The sequence below is a fragment of the Malus sylvestris genome, chromosome 13, assembly GCF_916048215.2.
Source record: "Malus sylvestris chromosome 13, drMalSylv7.2, whole genome shotgun sequence".
Taxonomy (NCBI): Eukaryota; Viridiplantae; Streptophyta; class Magnoliopsida; order Rosales; family Rosaceae; genus Malus; species Malus sylvestris.
The window spans coordinates 8,860,350-8,877,111 of NC_062272.1; the positions used below are offsets into that span (position 1 = coordinate 8,860,350).

The 16,762-nt window shown below is 36.6% G+C and overlaps 2 long non-coding RNA genes across 2 annotated transcripts; one reads left to right on the plus strand and one right to left on the minus strand.

Moving 5' to 3' along the window:
• Positions 1–7,067: 7,067 nt before the first annotated feature.
• On the minus strand, positions 7,068–8,103 carry LOC126595539 (uncharacterized). Its single transcript, XR_007613580.1, has 2 exons — positions 7,969–8,103; positions 7,068–7,124 (listed from the first exon to the last, which is right to left on the minus strand). It is a non-coding gene; the product is annotated as an uncharacterized LOC126595539 (long non-coding RNA).
• Positions 8,104–8,291: 188 nt separating this feature from the next.
• Positions 8,292–8,552, plus strand: LOC126595540 (uncharacterized). Its single transcript, XR_007613581.1, has 2 exons — positions 8,292–8,396; positions 8,464–8,552. It is a non-coding gene; the product is annotated as an uncharacterized LOC126595540 (long non-coding RNA).
• Positions 8,553–16,762: the final 8,210 nt, after the last annotated feature.

The window sequence follows — 16,762 nt, forward strand, 5'->3', positions numbered from 1 at the left end:
ATTAGTTTTATTATACTCATGTATTATATATAAATATCACACACGCAAACTACTATGAAAGATCTAGTAAGATTGAAGAACCTCTCATTGATCGAATTTTTTTTTAAATATATTTAAGATTTGGTATTTGTTGGAGGGAGAAACTAGTGTGTAGAGATTATAAGCTTTGCAAGACAAACCCTGGCGACATAAAATTCTTCGTCAGAGAAAATCTTTGCCTTTTTTATTTATTTTCAGTGTCAAAAGGTGACTAGTTTGAGGGTCATAACTTCGAAAGATTTTTTAATATGATCGGCACACGAGGTGGTACATTACGTGTCATTATACAAATGATAGGATTTGTGTGTTAAAAAGTTAATAACTTAGAAATAAAATTTCCCACTACTTACATAAAAACACGTGGTATACCACCCATATTCCCGTCACAATAAAAAAATTTCCCCCCAACTTCTCCATGAGTCGACATTACCGAGTTTAGAGTCTATGATGTCAAATTGTCCATCATGTTTTAACTTTTAATCCACCCTTAAATCAACGGAGAGAATCCTTTAGTAGAAAAATGTGGTACACTTTGCCTCTAAGTCAATTATAAGAAAAATTAATGAAAATTGTCTGAAAACTTTGAGTTTTAATCAAAATGACAAAAAAATGTTGTAAGTGAATAATATCATGAGTGACTTTTTAAAGTAAAAATATCATTTTTTGTTAAAGTGAACAGTACCGGGAATGTTTCGTTAAAATTCCCTAAGTCATATGGATAATTTATTTTTTGGGTTTTTATTATAGACTAAGATTCTCTCCCCTTCTCTTTTTATCTCTTTCCCTTCCCTCCTCTCATATTTTCTATTTTGTCTTTTTCTTTCTATGTAAAATTAATATAATATGTTGACGTAGCTTAACCGTGACCGTTCTAATAGAATGAGAGGGAAGGGGAGGGAAAAAAAGAGGGGAGAGAATCCTACTCCTTTTATTATAAGAAGGAGGATTCTCTCCCCTCCTAATCTCTCTCCCCTTCCCCCCTCTCCTATTTAAATGGTCACGGTTAAACCACGTCAACAACTTATATTAATTTTTTTATAGAGACAATAAGACAAAAAATAATGTATGAGAGAAGAGGAGGGAAGGAGATGAGAATAGGAAGGGAGAAAATCTACTCTTTATTTTAGGTGCAATTGATTTCTCTGTTCATGGCGAAGCTTTCTTTGTTTATTGTTAATTTTTGTTTCTTTGTTATTATTTTAGAATTTAAAATTAACTGATTTTTTTATTTTTAATTCACGTGATAATATTTTGTAAGACGACGGAACGACTCTATGAATTTGCGACACTCATTTTTATAGACTTCATTAATCGGTTTTCAATTTCAAAAACTATCTTGATGAAGTTGATCAATTTGTGATAAAAACCCTTCATTTCCCTTCCTGTATATTGTAGTGTTGGTCGATGATTTGAGGGAAGGTTCTTATCCTGCGTCTTGATGTAGATTCCTACAAGACTACAATATAATTTTTTTGTACAAGATTGGAAATAATATATCAAATTTGTTAGGTAGAGGTAGGCCTGGGCACGGTTCGGTACGGTTCGATACCGAGGTAGTACCGAAACCGAACCTATGACAAACTTTCGGTACGGTTCGGTACGGTATGAATGGTTGTACCGATGTAATACCGAACCTAATAGGTTCGGTTCGGTTCGGTATAAGTATAGGTTCGGTTCGGTTCTGGGCCTATGAGGAACAAGGCCTATTTTTCAATTTATGTAAAAAAAAAAGAGGTCTGTTTTCATCTTTGCACACCTGCGTACTCTTAGTTAATTTTATACTTTTCATATTTCGGGTGTTTTTCAAAATAGGCTATGAGGTTTGTAGTTTTCCACATTGCTCCCTAAAATTTTGAAATTGTAATAATTTTACTTTTTGTCTAATGAATTATTGGAAGGCTTTTTAGCCAAAATGGTCCATGAGATTTGCATAACACATTACTTTGGTCTCTGAGATTGAAAATCAATAGAAATGGTCCATGAGATTGTCCACCATCCATTATTTTGGTCATTCCGTTAAAAACTCTGTTAAGTGTTCCGGAGCTATTGGCCGTAAGTTTGAGTAATTTTCAAAGCTTCGTAACTCAATCGTTTCTTAACCAAATTCGACACATAATATATCAAAATGAAGATTGGAAAGTGTAGAACAAGATTATACCTATTTGGAAGGCCAATGGTTGTTGAAGCTGGCCGAAAAAAGCCTAAAAAGTGACTGGTCCGCGGGAAAACTGGATAAATTTTAAATGTTCATAACTTCTTCAATACTCAACGAAATCAAGTGATTCAAAAATAAAAATCATACTTCTCGACGAGACGAAGAGAATGGTCCTCTCTCGATGGCTAAATCACCGTGGTTTGACCGAAAAACGGCTAGAAAGTGGCTATCTTGGTCTCGAGTTAGCCACTTTCGAGTCATTTTTCGGCCAAACTACAGTGAATTATCTATTTAAAAAGGTACCATTCTCTTTGTCTCATTGGGAAGTATGATTTTCATTGTTGAATTACTCGATTTCGTTGAGTATTGAAGAAGTTATGAATGTTTAAAGTTTACCCAATTTCAGGCGAGTTTTCCAGTTTTCCCGCAAACCAGTCACCTTTCAAGCTATTTTCCGGCTATATCTGACAACCATTGGCTTTCCAAATAAGTATAATCTTGTTCTACACTTTCCTATCTTCATTTTGATATATTATGGGTCGAATTTGGTTAAGAAACGATTGAGTTACGAAGTTTTGAAAATTGCCCAAATTTCCGGCCAAGAGCTCCGGGACACTTAACAGAATTTTAACGGAAGGACCAAAATAATGGATGGTGGACAATCTCAAGAACCATTTCTATTGATTTTCAATTTCATGGACCAAAGTGATGTGTTATGCAAATCTCAGGGACCATTTTGGCTAAAAAGCCTTATTGGAATTATAGTTAAATTGATGACACAGTCAGAGTGAGCATGAAACCTTTAACTAGGGGAATTGTTATTAACACTCCAAAAATCTTATTCTACACCCCTCACAAATGTATTTTTCTTTCTAATTATAGAAAGTTTGGAGTGCCAAATGAGATTTTTGGAGTGCTAATAACAATTCCCTTAACTAGGTTGATATTTACGCCACATTTACACCATATTAACTAGAAAACTCATCAATTTAATGAATAATTAGACATTCAAATATACAAACTGTGTTAATTGATACAAATTTTTAAAACCTTAGGGGCAATGTGAGAAAATTTAAACATCATGACTCATTTTAAAAATTACCTCAAACATTGAACTATAAAATGTAGTTAACCCTTAATTTTATATTAATCAAAGAGAAATCAAATAACATGCTTGTGTAGAAATATTAAAAAATTGCAAAAATCATATCATAAAAGTTAAAACGCTTGTGTTGACCCATGAAATTTGATAAGCACAAAACGATGAAATTAAGCCCAAGCACATCGTTTATCAGGCCTAATACTTTGGGTTGGAGAGAAACCATTGTTAATTACCGACTCTAATTAAACAGAAGGCTCACTCAGCAAGCATACTTCCATGTCACAGTAATAGTGATTGCAAAGTAACCATATATAAGTACTCACCAATTCTGCAATGGTAAAAAGGTAAAGTTACAAATGGAAGCTGGGAACATTTTCCAATCTTAGAAGGAATTTTAAGACTACGGAGATGTGAGAGAAAACTTGGGTTAGACGACCCCCATCTTCATTAATTCACATTCTCAACAAAGATGGTCTTCCGTGCCCTCCTCTTTAGGTTTTTTGCTGTTGGGGTGCTGCAGGGTGACGCTTGCTTCTTTGGCAGTGTCTCTGTTTTTCTAGCCCCGGTAATGCCCTGTTATGTTTGTTGCTTTGTTGCCCCTTCTGTGGGCTTTCTTTGTTTACTTGGCTTTCGCCCTGGTAATCTATTTTCCCAGATCTTTAAAAAAAAAAAAACAAAAAAAAATCTAACTCACCTCTATTAAGTTAACTTTATAGGTATATACACATCTGAAGGCGAATATATCCCTTGAATCTAAGATATTTCTATTAAAAATAACAACCAGCCTTGAAAAGCAGCTGAGCTCGCTCCATCAAAATTAAAAAGTAATTTAATGGATATATGCTACATATGGTTCACAATCTTAGTAATAAAAATGTAATTTAGTAATAGTAAATACTAGTTACGTTACTCATATATGTGGGTGTTATGTTGATTTTATCTATGTAAAAACCGACAGATATCGTGCATGAATGTTGGAAGTTGAACTGAATAAAAATGTAGAATTTATGGTGTATGGGAGTGGAAGGAAGAGGCTGTGACAAGTGACAAGGTGGTGCAGCTAGCAGTTGGTGTGTGGATGTAAGGCCCTCCGTCCTAAAAGATTCGAATTTCAGAGAGAGAGAGAGAGTGATGCTTGATCAAAAAGGTACAACGGAAAGAGAAAGAGATTGTGGCTTTCAACTAGAGAGTGCAATCGCTCGGCTCATTCGGTGGTCAAATTTGTGTTTAAGGAGGGTCGAACTTTCATCTGTAACTGTATTGGTCCAGATTTTTTGTTTAATACATGGCTAAGGATTTAAACATCTCTATTCGTCTTTAATATATTTCTATCTTTAGAAGAAAAAAAAAGAGAAAGAGATTATCTTTGGATCTCTTCCATCAATGTCATCTGATTAAGTGATTCGAATCTTTGAAATTTCATCAAACGGTAAAAAATTATTATAGCTGTTAAGGAGTCAAAACAGGTGGACCGTTAGATGAAATTTCAAAATTCCGAATCACTTGATCTGATGATCTTGGTAGAAGAGATTCGGATATGATCTCTTTCTCCAATTGAAAGAGATTAAGTACGTGAGACGGGTGCATATGGTCCAAGAGTGAGGAGCAGTATTACAGCTATAGTACATATATGGGGTCTGAAGACTGGGGGGGGGGGGGGGGGGGGGTGTGTTTTCAATTATATATAGGGCATAGCTGGACTAGCTTGTATGGAGAAAACAAAGGAGTCTTTCCTGCAGGTTTTGGTTGCCAGAAACCAGAAAGGAATCTATGCATCGATCAAAGAATGCAGTGAACTGTGCTCTGTGGACTGTGTAGACTGGAAGAAAGAGATGAATTAGTGTGTAGCTAGCAGATGAAAGGTGATATTAGAGGAAAGAGAAGGTCTTGATATATATATATTGTTGGAAAATTTAATAATAATATTAGTATATTAAATTTATTAATTGAATGGAAATTAGAAGTCGGGCCTTTTGGTAGAAATATATGTCCACTTAAATGAAGTGTTGTAACTTTTGACTCTTTATGAATAGTCACATGTTTTCCAAATAGATATCTGTTGGAATGCATGCAAGTCATATCTTTTGTTAAAATGCATGCATGAAATAAACATGTTGGATGACTAGTGAAATTAGGCTAGTCAACATTCTTTGTGTAAATTAGGCAAGTTAGGCAAGTTAGGAAATTAGGCAACATGGTATCAGAGCAGGAACTCAAAATTCCTGGCTCTGTTGGTCGTTTCCGCTAAGTTTCTTTTACTCTAAGCCAAGATGGCTGGAGAACATTCATTTACTCTAAGCCAAGATGGCTGGAGAACTTTTACTCTAAGCCAAGATGGCTAGAGAACATTTACTCTAAGCCAAGATGGCTGGAGAACATTTACTCATTTACTCTAAGCCAAGATGGCTAGAGAACATTTACTCTAAGCCAAGATGGCTGGAGAACATTATGAAGCTGAGAGCTCGATGGATGCTTTAGCTCTACCTAACGTTGTTCAAGTTTGCGGCACGAAGCCATTTCAAGTTTGTTTGTTTGCGGCACGAAGCCATTACTGTTTGTTTGCGGCACGAAGCCATTTCAAGTGGGAATTTGGTAACATGGCGCAGCAAGAAGCAAAGCGTTATTTTTACTAAACCTCTTCCTACGGTTCAGTTCATGCGCATTCTGTCCAAGCTTGGCTCAAGGAATCCCCTCGATCCAGCTTGAGGGGGAGTGTTGGAATGCATGCAAGTCACATCTTTTGTTAAAATACATGCATGAAATAAACATGTTGGATGACTAGTGAAGTTAGGCTAGTCAACCTTCTTTGTGTAAATTAGTCAAGTTAGGTAAGTTAGGCAAGTTAGGCTTATGTTCTCTTTCTTTTCCTATATAATGTTTCATCTTGTAATTGTTTTGATATGAAATACACATCAAAAAATTCAACATTGTATCAGAGCAGGAACTCGAAATTAGACATAAGCCTAACTTGCCTAACTTGCCTAACTTGCCTAATTTCCACAAAGAATGTTGACTAGCCTAACTTCACTAGTCATCCAACATGTTTATTTCATGCATGCATTTTAACAAAAGATATGACTTGCATGCATTCCAACACTCCCCCTCAAGCTGGATCGAGGGGATTTCTTGAGCCAAGCTTGGACAGAATACGCATGAACTGAACCGTAGGAAGAGGTTTAGTAAAAATAACGCTTTGCTTTTTGCTGCGCCATGTTACCAAATTCCCACTTGAAATGGCTTCGTGCCGCAAACAAACAGTAATGGCTTCGTGCCGCAAACAAACAAACTTGAAATGGCTTCGTGCCGCAAACAAACAGTAATGGCTTCGTGCCACAAACAAACAAACTTGAAATGGCTTCGTGCCGCAAACAAAGAATAATGGCTTCGTGCCACAAACTTGAACAACGTTAAGTAGAGCTAAAGCATCCATCGAGCTCTCAGCTTCATAATGTTCTCCAGCCATCTTGGCTTAGAGTAAATAAGTAAATGTTCTCCAGCCATATTGGCTTAGAGTAAATGTTCTCTAGCCATCTTGGCTTAGAGTAAATGAGTAAATGTTCTCCAGCCATCTTGGCTTAGAGTAAATGTTCTCTAGCCATCTTGGCTTAGAGTAAAAGTTCTCCAGCCATCTTGGCTTAGAGTAAATGTTCTCCAATCATCTTGGCTTAGAGTAAAAGAAACTTAGCGGAAACGATCAACAGAGCCAGGAATTTCGAGTTCCTGCTCTGATACCATGTTGAATTTTTTGATGTGTATTTCATATCAAAACAATTACAAGATGAAACATTATATAGGAAAAGAAAGAGAACATAAGCCTAACTTGCCTAACTTGCCTAACTTGACTAATTTACACAAAGAAGGTTAACTAGCCTAACTTCACTAGTCATCCAACATGTTTATTTCATGCATGTATTTTAACAAAAGATGTGACTTGCATGCATTCCAACACTCCCCCTCAAGCTGGATCGAGGGGATTCCTTGAGCCAAGCTTGGACAGAATGCGCATGAACTGAACCGTAGGAAGAGGTTTAGTAAAAATAACGCTTTGCTTCTTGCTGCGCCATGTTACCAAATTCCCACTTGAAATGGCTTCGTGCCGCAAACAAACAGTAATGGCTTCGTGCCGCAAACAAACAAACTTGAAATGGCTTCGTGCCGCAAACAAACAGTAATGGCTTCGTGCCACAAACAAACAAACTTGAAATGGCTTCGTGCCGCAAACAAAGAATAATGGCTTCGTGCCACAAACTTGAACAACGTTAAGTAGAGCTAAAGCATCCATCGAGCTCTCAGCTTCATAATGTTCTCCAGCCATCTTGGCTTAGAGTAAATAAGTAAATGTTCTCCAGCCATATTGGCTTAGAGTAAATGTTCTCTAGCCATCTTGGCTTAGAGTAAATGAGTAAATGTTCTCCAGCCATCTTGGCTTAGAGTAAATGTTCTCTAGCCATCTTGGCTTAGAGTAAAAGTTCTCCAGCCATCTTGGCTTAGAGTAAATGTTCTCCAATCATCTTGGCTTAGAGTAAAAGAAACTTAGCGGAAACGATCAACAGAGCCAGGAATTTCGAGTTCCTGCTCTGATACCATGTTGAATTTTTTGATGTGTATTTCATATCAAAACAATTACAAGATGAAACATTATATAGGAAAAGAAAGAGAACATAAGCCTAACTTGCCTAACTTGCCTAACTTGACTAATTTACACAAAGAAGGTTGACTAGCCTAACTTCACTAGTCATCCAACATGTTTATTTCATGCATGTATTTTAACAAAAGATGTGACTTGCATGCATTCCAACACTCCCCCTCAAGCTGGATCGAGGGGATTCCTTGAGCCAAGCTTGGACAGAATGCGCATGAACTGAACCGTAGGAAGAGGTTTAGTAAAAATAACGCTTTGCTTCTTGCTGCGCCATGTTACCAAATTCCCACTTGAAATGGCTTCGTGCCGCAAACAAACAGTAATGGCTTCGTGCCGCAAACAAACAAACTTGAAATGGCTTCGTGCCGCAAACTTGAACAACGTTAGGTAGAGCTAAAGCATCCATCGAGCTCTCAGCTTCATAATGTTCTCCAGCCATCTTGGCTTAGAGTAAATGAGTAAATGTTCTCCAGCCATCTTGGCTTAGAGTAAATGTTCTCTAGCCATCTTGGCTTAGAGTAAAAGTTCTCCAGCCATCTTGGCTTAGAGTAAATGTTCTCCAGCCATCTTGGCTTAGAGTAAATGTTCTCCAGCCATCTTGGCTTAGAGTAAAAGTTCTCCAGCCATCTATCTTGGCTTAGAGTAAATGTTCTCCAGCCATCTTGGCTTAGAGTAAAAGTTCTCCAGCCATCTTGGCTTAGAGTAAATGTTCTCCAGCCATCTTGGCTTAGAGTAAAAGAAACTTAGCGGAAACGACCAACAGAGCCATGAATTTTGAGTTCCTGCTCTGATACCATGTTGAATTTTGGATGTGTATTTCATATCAAAACAATTACAAGATGAAACGTTATATAGGAAAAGAAAGAGAACATAAGCCTAACTTGCCTAACTTGCCTAATTTCCTAACTTGCCTAACTTGACTAATTTACACAAAGAAGGTTGACTAGCCTAACTTCACTAGTCATCCAACATGTTTATTTCATGCATGTATTTTAACAAAAGATGTGACTTGCATGCATTCCAACACTTGTAATTGTTTTGATATGAAATACACATCCAAAATTCAACAATATCTCACATTCTATAAATAGGGAAGCCCCCTATAATCACAAAAATAACTTTTCATTTGTTTACATAATCATACATAGAGTGCATTAAATATTAGAGAGTCTCATTGAATCCATATGAGAGAGTTTTTAACACAATCGTGGTTCATGGAGTATTGTGATTTGGAGTGCTACTATTACAAGGACGTGGTCGTTGTATCATGGGAGACATGCACCGATCAACTATGAGCACCGGAGTGGGGCGTAAACTTGTCGTATGAACAAAGTGTCCAACAATTGTCTCGACCATATTTTCAGGTTTTTTCTAATCTATTATGTCATGTTCGTTAACATTAGTTACTCATGTGCATCCATCACTTTGATATATAATTACATGAATTATTTCTTGATTTTCCATGGGATTTAATATAACAATAGATCCAATTTTTCCAACATATATATATCGTTATTTGCTTCTTGGTGGTGGTGAGTTGATCAAAGACACAGGGATTGACTGATACTAGCTAGTATTGGAGTACAGATCTTCTCCGGATCTATAAAAACTGAGCCTAAGGATCAAATAATTCGGGCCCGTGAAATTTGATCTAATGACTACAAACAGGGGACCCCTCTAAAAGTTATAATAATTGTAGCCGTTGGATTAAATTTCAACGGCCTGTATCATTTAATCCTTAAGCTCAATTTTTTTAAATCCGTAGATGATCTGTACTCCTAGTACTGCAGGCAATATGATAAGGACCCTCTAATTCAGTTGAAAATTCTATCATTCTATAGTGTATGACATGCATCATTTGAATGAGGCGTTAAATGTGCAGCTAAAGATTCAACGCTCCAGTGTATGCACCATTTGAATGACGCGTTGAATGTGCAGCTAAAAATCCAATGGTCATAATTCCAACCCACATATATGACGGTGTATAATATTATACACAACGATCAATTGTCTATTAATTTACCAAATATATTATTAGGGAATTGTTATTGGTACTCTAAAAATCTCATTCTACACTCCAAATTTTCTATATTTGGAAAGAAAAATACACTTGTGAGGAGTGTAGAATGAGATTTTTAGAGTGCCAATAACACTTTCCTATTATTATTACCATCTATTTGTATCATTTCTCTAATAAAAATATATCTATATGCGTTAATAAGCTCTATATCTATTAGAAAAATAATACAAATAATGGTACAAATAAAAAGTAAATTCAGCATTACTCTTTATTTAACATATCTCTATAATCTGTATCTTTTCCTTTGTGTTTCAGACGTTTCTCTGCATAAATGGAATCTCTGTCAATCTGTCCCTTTATCTTTTACTGTCCCCCAGCACCTGTTTCTTTCTTCCATTTTGCATTTTTTCCCACTCCTCAATTACTAATACTTCCTCTCCACTGCTCACTGTATTTTATACACATCACTTAAATATATTTGTGAGTCGGTATTACATTATGTATTTTACTCCATTTGTAACTATAATTGACTTATTATTTTGATAGAATTTTGATGCTTTGAACATAAAGTAATAAAGTTGATGAATTTCAGAGTAATTCTAACTGGAGTAGATTCGTGATTCTTTCAGAATGATTGTATACAAATTTCAGGTTTTAAGTTCAAGCCGTTTGACTGAAGAAATAAGTGTTAAATGTGCAGTTCTTCCAGATTAACCTTTATGCACATTTTGGGCATTTTGAAGGTCAAAATGACATATTTTGAGAAAGGTTCATTCTGAGGATTTGAAGAGAATGTGTCAAAGCTTTAAAAAGAGACAAAAGTGTGATTTTCTCTACAATCTGAATTTGACTTTGAATAAAAAAATCATTATTTATTATTTTAATTAGATTTCCATATTTATTAGAAGACCTTGTTTATGTACAACAAGGAATAAGAAACTATAAATATAGTGTAGCCATGTATTAGGGTTATCTACGCATTACTTTAGAGAACTTGGCTAGGCTTCGGAGATTGCTACTTTGAGACAATGTGTTTCAATCCTTTTTTTTCTTCTTAATAATAATGTTTTTGGGTTTAATTATGAATATGCGTGACTAACTTTCTTTGTTAGGGCAAGATTATGAACTTTAGCATGAATATATAGTCTTTATTGAATTACTTCTGATATTATGCGTTTCAAAAAAGTTGTTAAATTGGGTGGGTACGTAAAAGATGTGGGGAATGTTGGGGTGAACCATAAAAGTTTTGGGTGAAGCAGGATCTAAATGTTGGTTGGGTAAGCGTCTTGTAGTAGTGATTGATAATTGTAATTCACTTAAGGCGAATCCTGCTCTTAAGGGTTGCGTTGTTTTTCAAAAAGCTTTCACAAAGTTTTATGAGTCTTGCATGTGTATATTTGATCTGAATATCACAGATAGGTTGCATGTTAGATATACATTCTTACTTGAATATCATGAGGAGAATATGCATAAGGAAAACCTAACCTTTAAAGTTGCATGTGTACTTCATAAGTAATTGGTAAAACTATATAAGACTATTAAAGTGACGGCGAAACTCTAGTGTCTTTAATACTTGATTTTTCAAAACTGTGTTTTTACATTATTCTCTACTTTTTGCCGATTTTTGTACTTGCTTTTTACTTAATTCCTTTCATTATTTCAATTCACAATTTCAATTCTACTTCTAAACTTTGTTTTCAATAATTAATTAAGACTTAGTTTTAAATATAAATTGGTTTGATAATTCTTGTGGAGAACGTCTTTGCATGAGTTGCTATATAACGATAACCTTGTTTCTCTTGCAAGTATTTTAGGTGTTTTTAACTTTTTCACAAAAATGGTAAAAATCCTACCACTATTCATCGTATATCCTGCATTTATTTTAATTTCTTTGTAACTAGACCTAAATTAACTTCGAAAGTAGTTTCAGCTCCAAAACCTCTCAAACTTAGACACATAATCCAACATTCAAACCTGTTCCTAAGCTTAGAGACTCCCTCCAATTTCCAATATTAGTTTATATGATCAATGGCTATATCATATGTTGGGTTATGTGACATTGTGTGGCTCTCCAAACAACAACTGGAGATGGATACGAATAAAGGTCCGTTGGGCTTGCCCACCCTTTGATGAGTTCATTTGTTGTTCTTCCTACTTAATTTTCTTGAGTTAAAAAAAGTTGTTTTTCTAACATAACCTAATTTACAAGTTTCATATCACACCTAAAATTCTTTAGATAGTTGACTCTACTAGCGCGAGAAGATCTAAAATAAGCATTATAAAAATGTAAGAGGAGTTGATCGAAGAATGTTGCATTGTTGTCAGCTATATATATTTTAGTGTTATAAACTTCTTATTTAAGTGTGATCGTGTAAATCCTAAATTAGATTTTATTCTAGTTATTCTTCCCTATTAGGACTTGTATTTCTTGGAGGAGAATGATTTCTTCTCTCTCTTCTTACTGTAAATAAAGACACTAAATAGGAGGAATAACAACATCCTATACACAATCCTACAAACACATCTCTCTCTATATTATTTCTCTGTGCCGCCGCCCCCTCTCCCCTGTCAGTTAAATATAGGCCACAACACGTTATCATCACATTCCTACAACTACGCTTAGGAATCTGACGTAAAAAATTATTTGTCTTCAATCAGGGAAGTATTATATTTCAATTGTTTTTAATTGATTAAATTTTGATTTTATTGATTCATATACTTTTATTGTTTCATTTTAATTTTTTTTGTTGAACGTAATACAAGCTTTGGAGATGGAAAGCCAAAATTGAAGTTTTTTTTTTTTTTTTGCATCAAACCAGTTCATCAATATCATCACACAATCAGGTTCTTTCAAAACAAAGGTTTTTATCTCGATATTTTTGCAGCCCTAATAGCATGAACATTCACCATAATGCATGACCCAACTTTACGTTTTTCGAACTTTAGATTCTACATAAATTGTGTATGCATTATATCCATAATTGTTGAATTATGTGAATTGATATTGCCATGAATTGCATATATCTACTCGTGCATTGAATTATATGAATATGCATGCAATTGAATTGCATTTAACTAAAAAAATATTTTGGGTTCTTTGAACCCAAACCCTCTAGCAGGCCGGGACCATGGAGCCCCCTTAGGCTCTAAACCTAGAACCCGACGCCATCATCGGCATCACCACTGATTTTCTACAAAATCATGGCCTGTAGCCATTCCTAGCCACCACGGTTGCCATTCTCGATGACTTGAGGTCATCTCCATCAAAATCATGGCCGAGATTTTTCGTAATCTCATCGGAGTTCAAAAACCCTAACTCGAACATAAGGGTTTCTTGGTTCGTTGACGTCGAGATTCCATTCTCGGTCACTTAGGAAGAGGTTCTACAATGAACCATAGCCTAAGACCGTCTCCAAAAGCGACGGGTTCGGTGTTCTTCTTCAGCAAGCACACCCAGCACACGGTTGTGACGTTTTTTTGGTTCAAGACCCAACCTTTCTGGGCTTTGGTTCTTCTCGACCCAACCTAAAACCTAGACTTAGTTTTTGGGCTTGTATGCAGTAGCCTATTACAACCCTCTCATTTCAGCCCACTCGTGACACCAGCCTAATTGGGCTTTGGTGTTCCTATGTCCGCACTGCAGTGAAACCAGTCCGCGCGACTGATATGGTTTCCCTGCACTAAACCACACTGGATCCCAGCCTTTGTGCTGTGCATCAGTGTACGCAATGCACACGATTGCCCCCTATTTGGGGCTCTACCGTCTGAGCCTGCGCCTGCAGCCCAACTCTGTGCATATGAGCTTATTGCCCTAGCTCGGCCCGCTTCTTATTTAGCCCAGTTTTTGGGCCTGGACCACGTCACAAATTTGATAAGCTCACTCATGGGTTTTTGGTCCTTATTTTTGGGCCCCGAGCTTAATTGTTTATTTTTTTTAGACAATATGGGTTTTATATTTTTTTCACCCGCACTTTAATTTTGGCCTAAAGTTCAAATAATTAATTCAATTATAATCCTAGACCTGAAGTTCTATTTGCATATTTTCTTGTTACATATTTCTATATATATATGAGTTCGTTTGTAGGTACTATGAACCTGAAATTCATAAATTTTTCTCGACAAAATTAATTGAATGGATTTATGTTTTCAAACTTTTATGCATGTGATTGGTTCAATTAAATTTATTTTAGGTATGACTAGTGGGACAGTTAGTTGTTTGGAAGATAGTGCAACCACGCATACCGTTTTGCATGAACTCATCTATTTCACTAATTTCGTACCTAAGAATGCACCTTTGATAACCCTCTCAGATTCATCTAACCTGATCGAAGGATAAGGAAAGGCCCATATAATGTTGTCCAATGGCACTATTTTGACCATTCAAGAGGCACTTTATTCTCCAAGTTCCGGAAGAACGTTGTTGAGCATTAAAGATATACGAGACAATAATTACCACATTGAAACCTATGTAGAAAATGGAGTTGAATTTCTATGCATAGCTTCCTACAAATATGGCCAGAAGCGTATTTTAGAGAAGATGAAGCGTATCCCAAGTGGTTTGTATACTACGACCATACGCCTTATAGAAAGCCACTATGTGGCCGACCCTACCTATGGGACTGTGCATGAAATTACACTTTGGCATAATCGTTTGGGACACCCTGGACGAACAGCGATGTGCCGTATTCTCAAATCATCACACGGGCATCCACGAACTTGAAGTTTAGGTTCGATTCAAGGAATCGCATGTCAAACCTGCTTCATAGGAAAGCTTATTATTAAGCCTTCTTATGACAAGATTTGTATGAATCCTCCTATTTTTCTACAAAGAATTCAGGGGGGACATTTGTGGACTAATTCACCCTTCACGCGGACCATTTAGATATTTTACGGTTTTTTTTTACGCTTCCACACCTTGGTCACACGTGTGCTTATTATCCACAAGGAGTGTTGCTTTCTCCAAACTATTGGCTCAAGTTATCAAGCTCAAGGCTCACCACTCTGATTATCCGGTCAAATCTATTCGATTGGATAATGCTGGAAAATTCACATCTAAAACTTTTGAGGACTATTGCATGTCAGTTGGGGTTGAAGTTGAACATTTAGTACCCCATGTTCATACCCAGAACAGCTTGGCAAAGGCATTCATTAAGATTTTACAAATGATTACTCGATCGTTGGTCATACGTACTAAGCTCCCGATCATTGCTTGGGGCCATATAATATTGCACGCAGCCATATTGGTTCGTCTAAAGCCTATTACGACCCCAACTATACAGTGCCCTTCAGTTGGTTACCGTATATGAATGCGATATATCGCATCTACATGTTTTTGGTTATGCGATCTATGTGCCGATTTTGCCGCCCTTACCTAAAAAAATGGGACCTCAGCGAATGATGAGAATCTATGTCGATATGATTCTCCTTTAATTATTCGTTACTTAGAACCTTTGATAGGTGATCTGTTTACTACTTGTTTCACGGATTATCACTTCTATGAGACAGTCTTCCCATCGTTAAAGGGAGATAAGAACATCAACGTTCTGAAGAATGACGTAAATTATTATGGACGACTCCTACTTTATCTCATTTAGATCCCCGCACCGCTCAGTCTGAGACTGAAGTGCAGCGCATATTAAATTTTCAGAGCATAACTCAAAGCATGCCAAATGCTTTCACCGATCTAGCACGAGCGACAAGATCACATATTCCAGCTGCGAATGTGCCTGCAAAGATGGATGTATCAAATGTATGACAGATTTCCCTCCTAGAGGCCCGGGATGCCATTTTGGCCGATCCACGTATATTAGGGGCTAGCCAATCATCTGCCCCTACACAAAATCATGGTAGACCACTTGGTTCAAATGATTCACACCCTCGGAAGAGGAAACCCACGACATAGGCACCTGCAAAGCCTACCATGAATCCGATTGTCGCCTACTTATTCTATCCAACTCATGAGTAAATTCTAGATTACGGAAGCATTCTTGAAGAGATGAATCCACCTTTTGAGAATCATGAGATTTCGGTCCATTATGCTAGTTTGGATGATGTTTGGTGTAGAAATGAGATGATCGTCGACGATGCATTAACATATGCAGTAGCTACTGAGATCATGTTGAGGTGTGACATTGAACCCCGTTCCGTTGATGAATGTCGATGTAGAACTGATTGGTCAAACTGGAAATAAGCAATCCAAGTCGAACTCGATTTGCTTGTGAAACGTAAGGTGTTTGGACCTGTAGCTAATACTCCTCCACATGTGAAGCCCGTTGGCTACAAGTGGGTTTTCGTTCATAAACATAACGAGAAGAATGAAATTGTGGGTTACAAAGCTCGTCTTGTTGCGCAAGGCTTCTCACAACGTCCTGGGATTGACTGTGACGAAACTTATTCATTCGTTATGGATGTGATTACCTTTTGCTACCTTATAAGTTTGGTAGTTTTCGAAATTCCGAGTATGTAGCTGATGGCCGTAGTAATTGCATATTTTTATGAGGATCTTGATACAAAAATTTATATGAAAGTTCTCAAATGACTTACATTGACTGGATCAAATATTACAAACCCCGAAACACGCTCTCAATTCGGTTGATGTGTTCACTCTACGATTTGAAACAATCCGAAAAATGTGGTATAACCGTCTGAGTGAGTATTTGACTAGTTGGGATATGTGAACAATGAACTATGCCCTTGTGTGTTTATTAAGAAGTCACATTCTGGTTTTGCGACTGTTGCAGTATATGTCAACGACATGAATCTTATTGGAACTCCTGAAGAGCTCACTAGAACTGCCGCTCACCT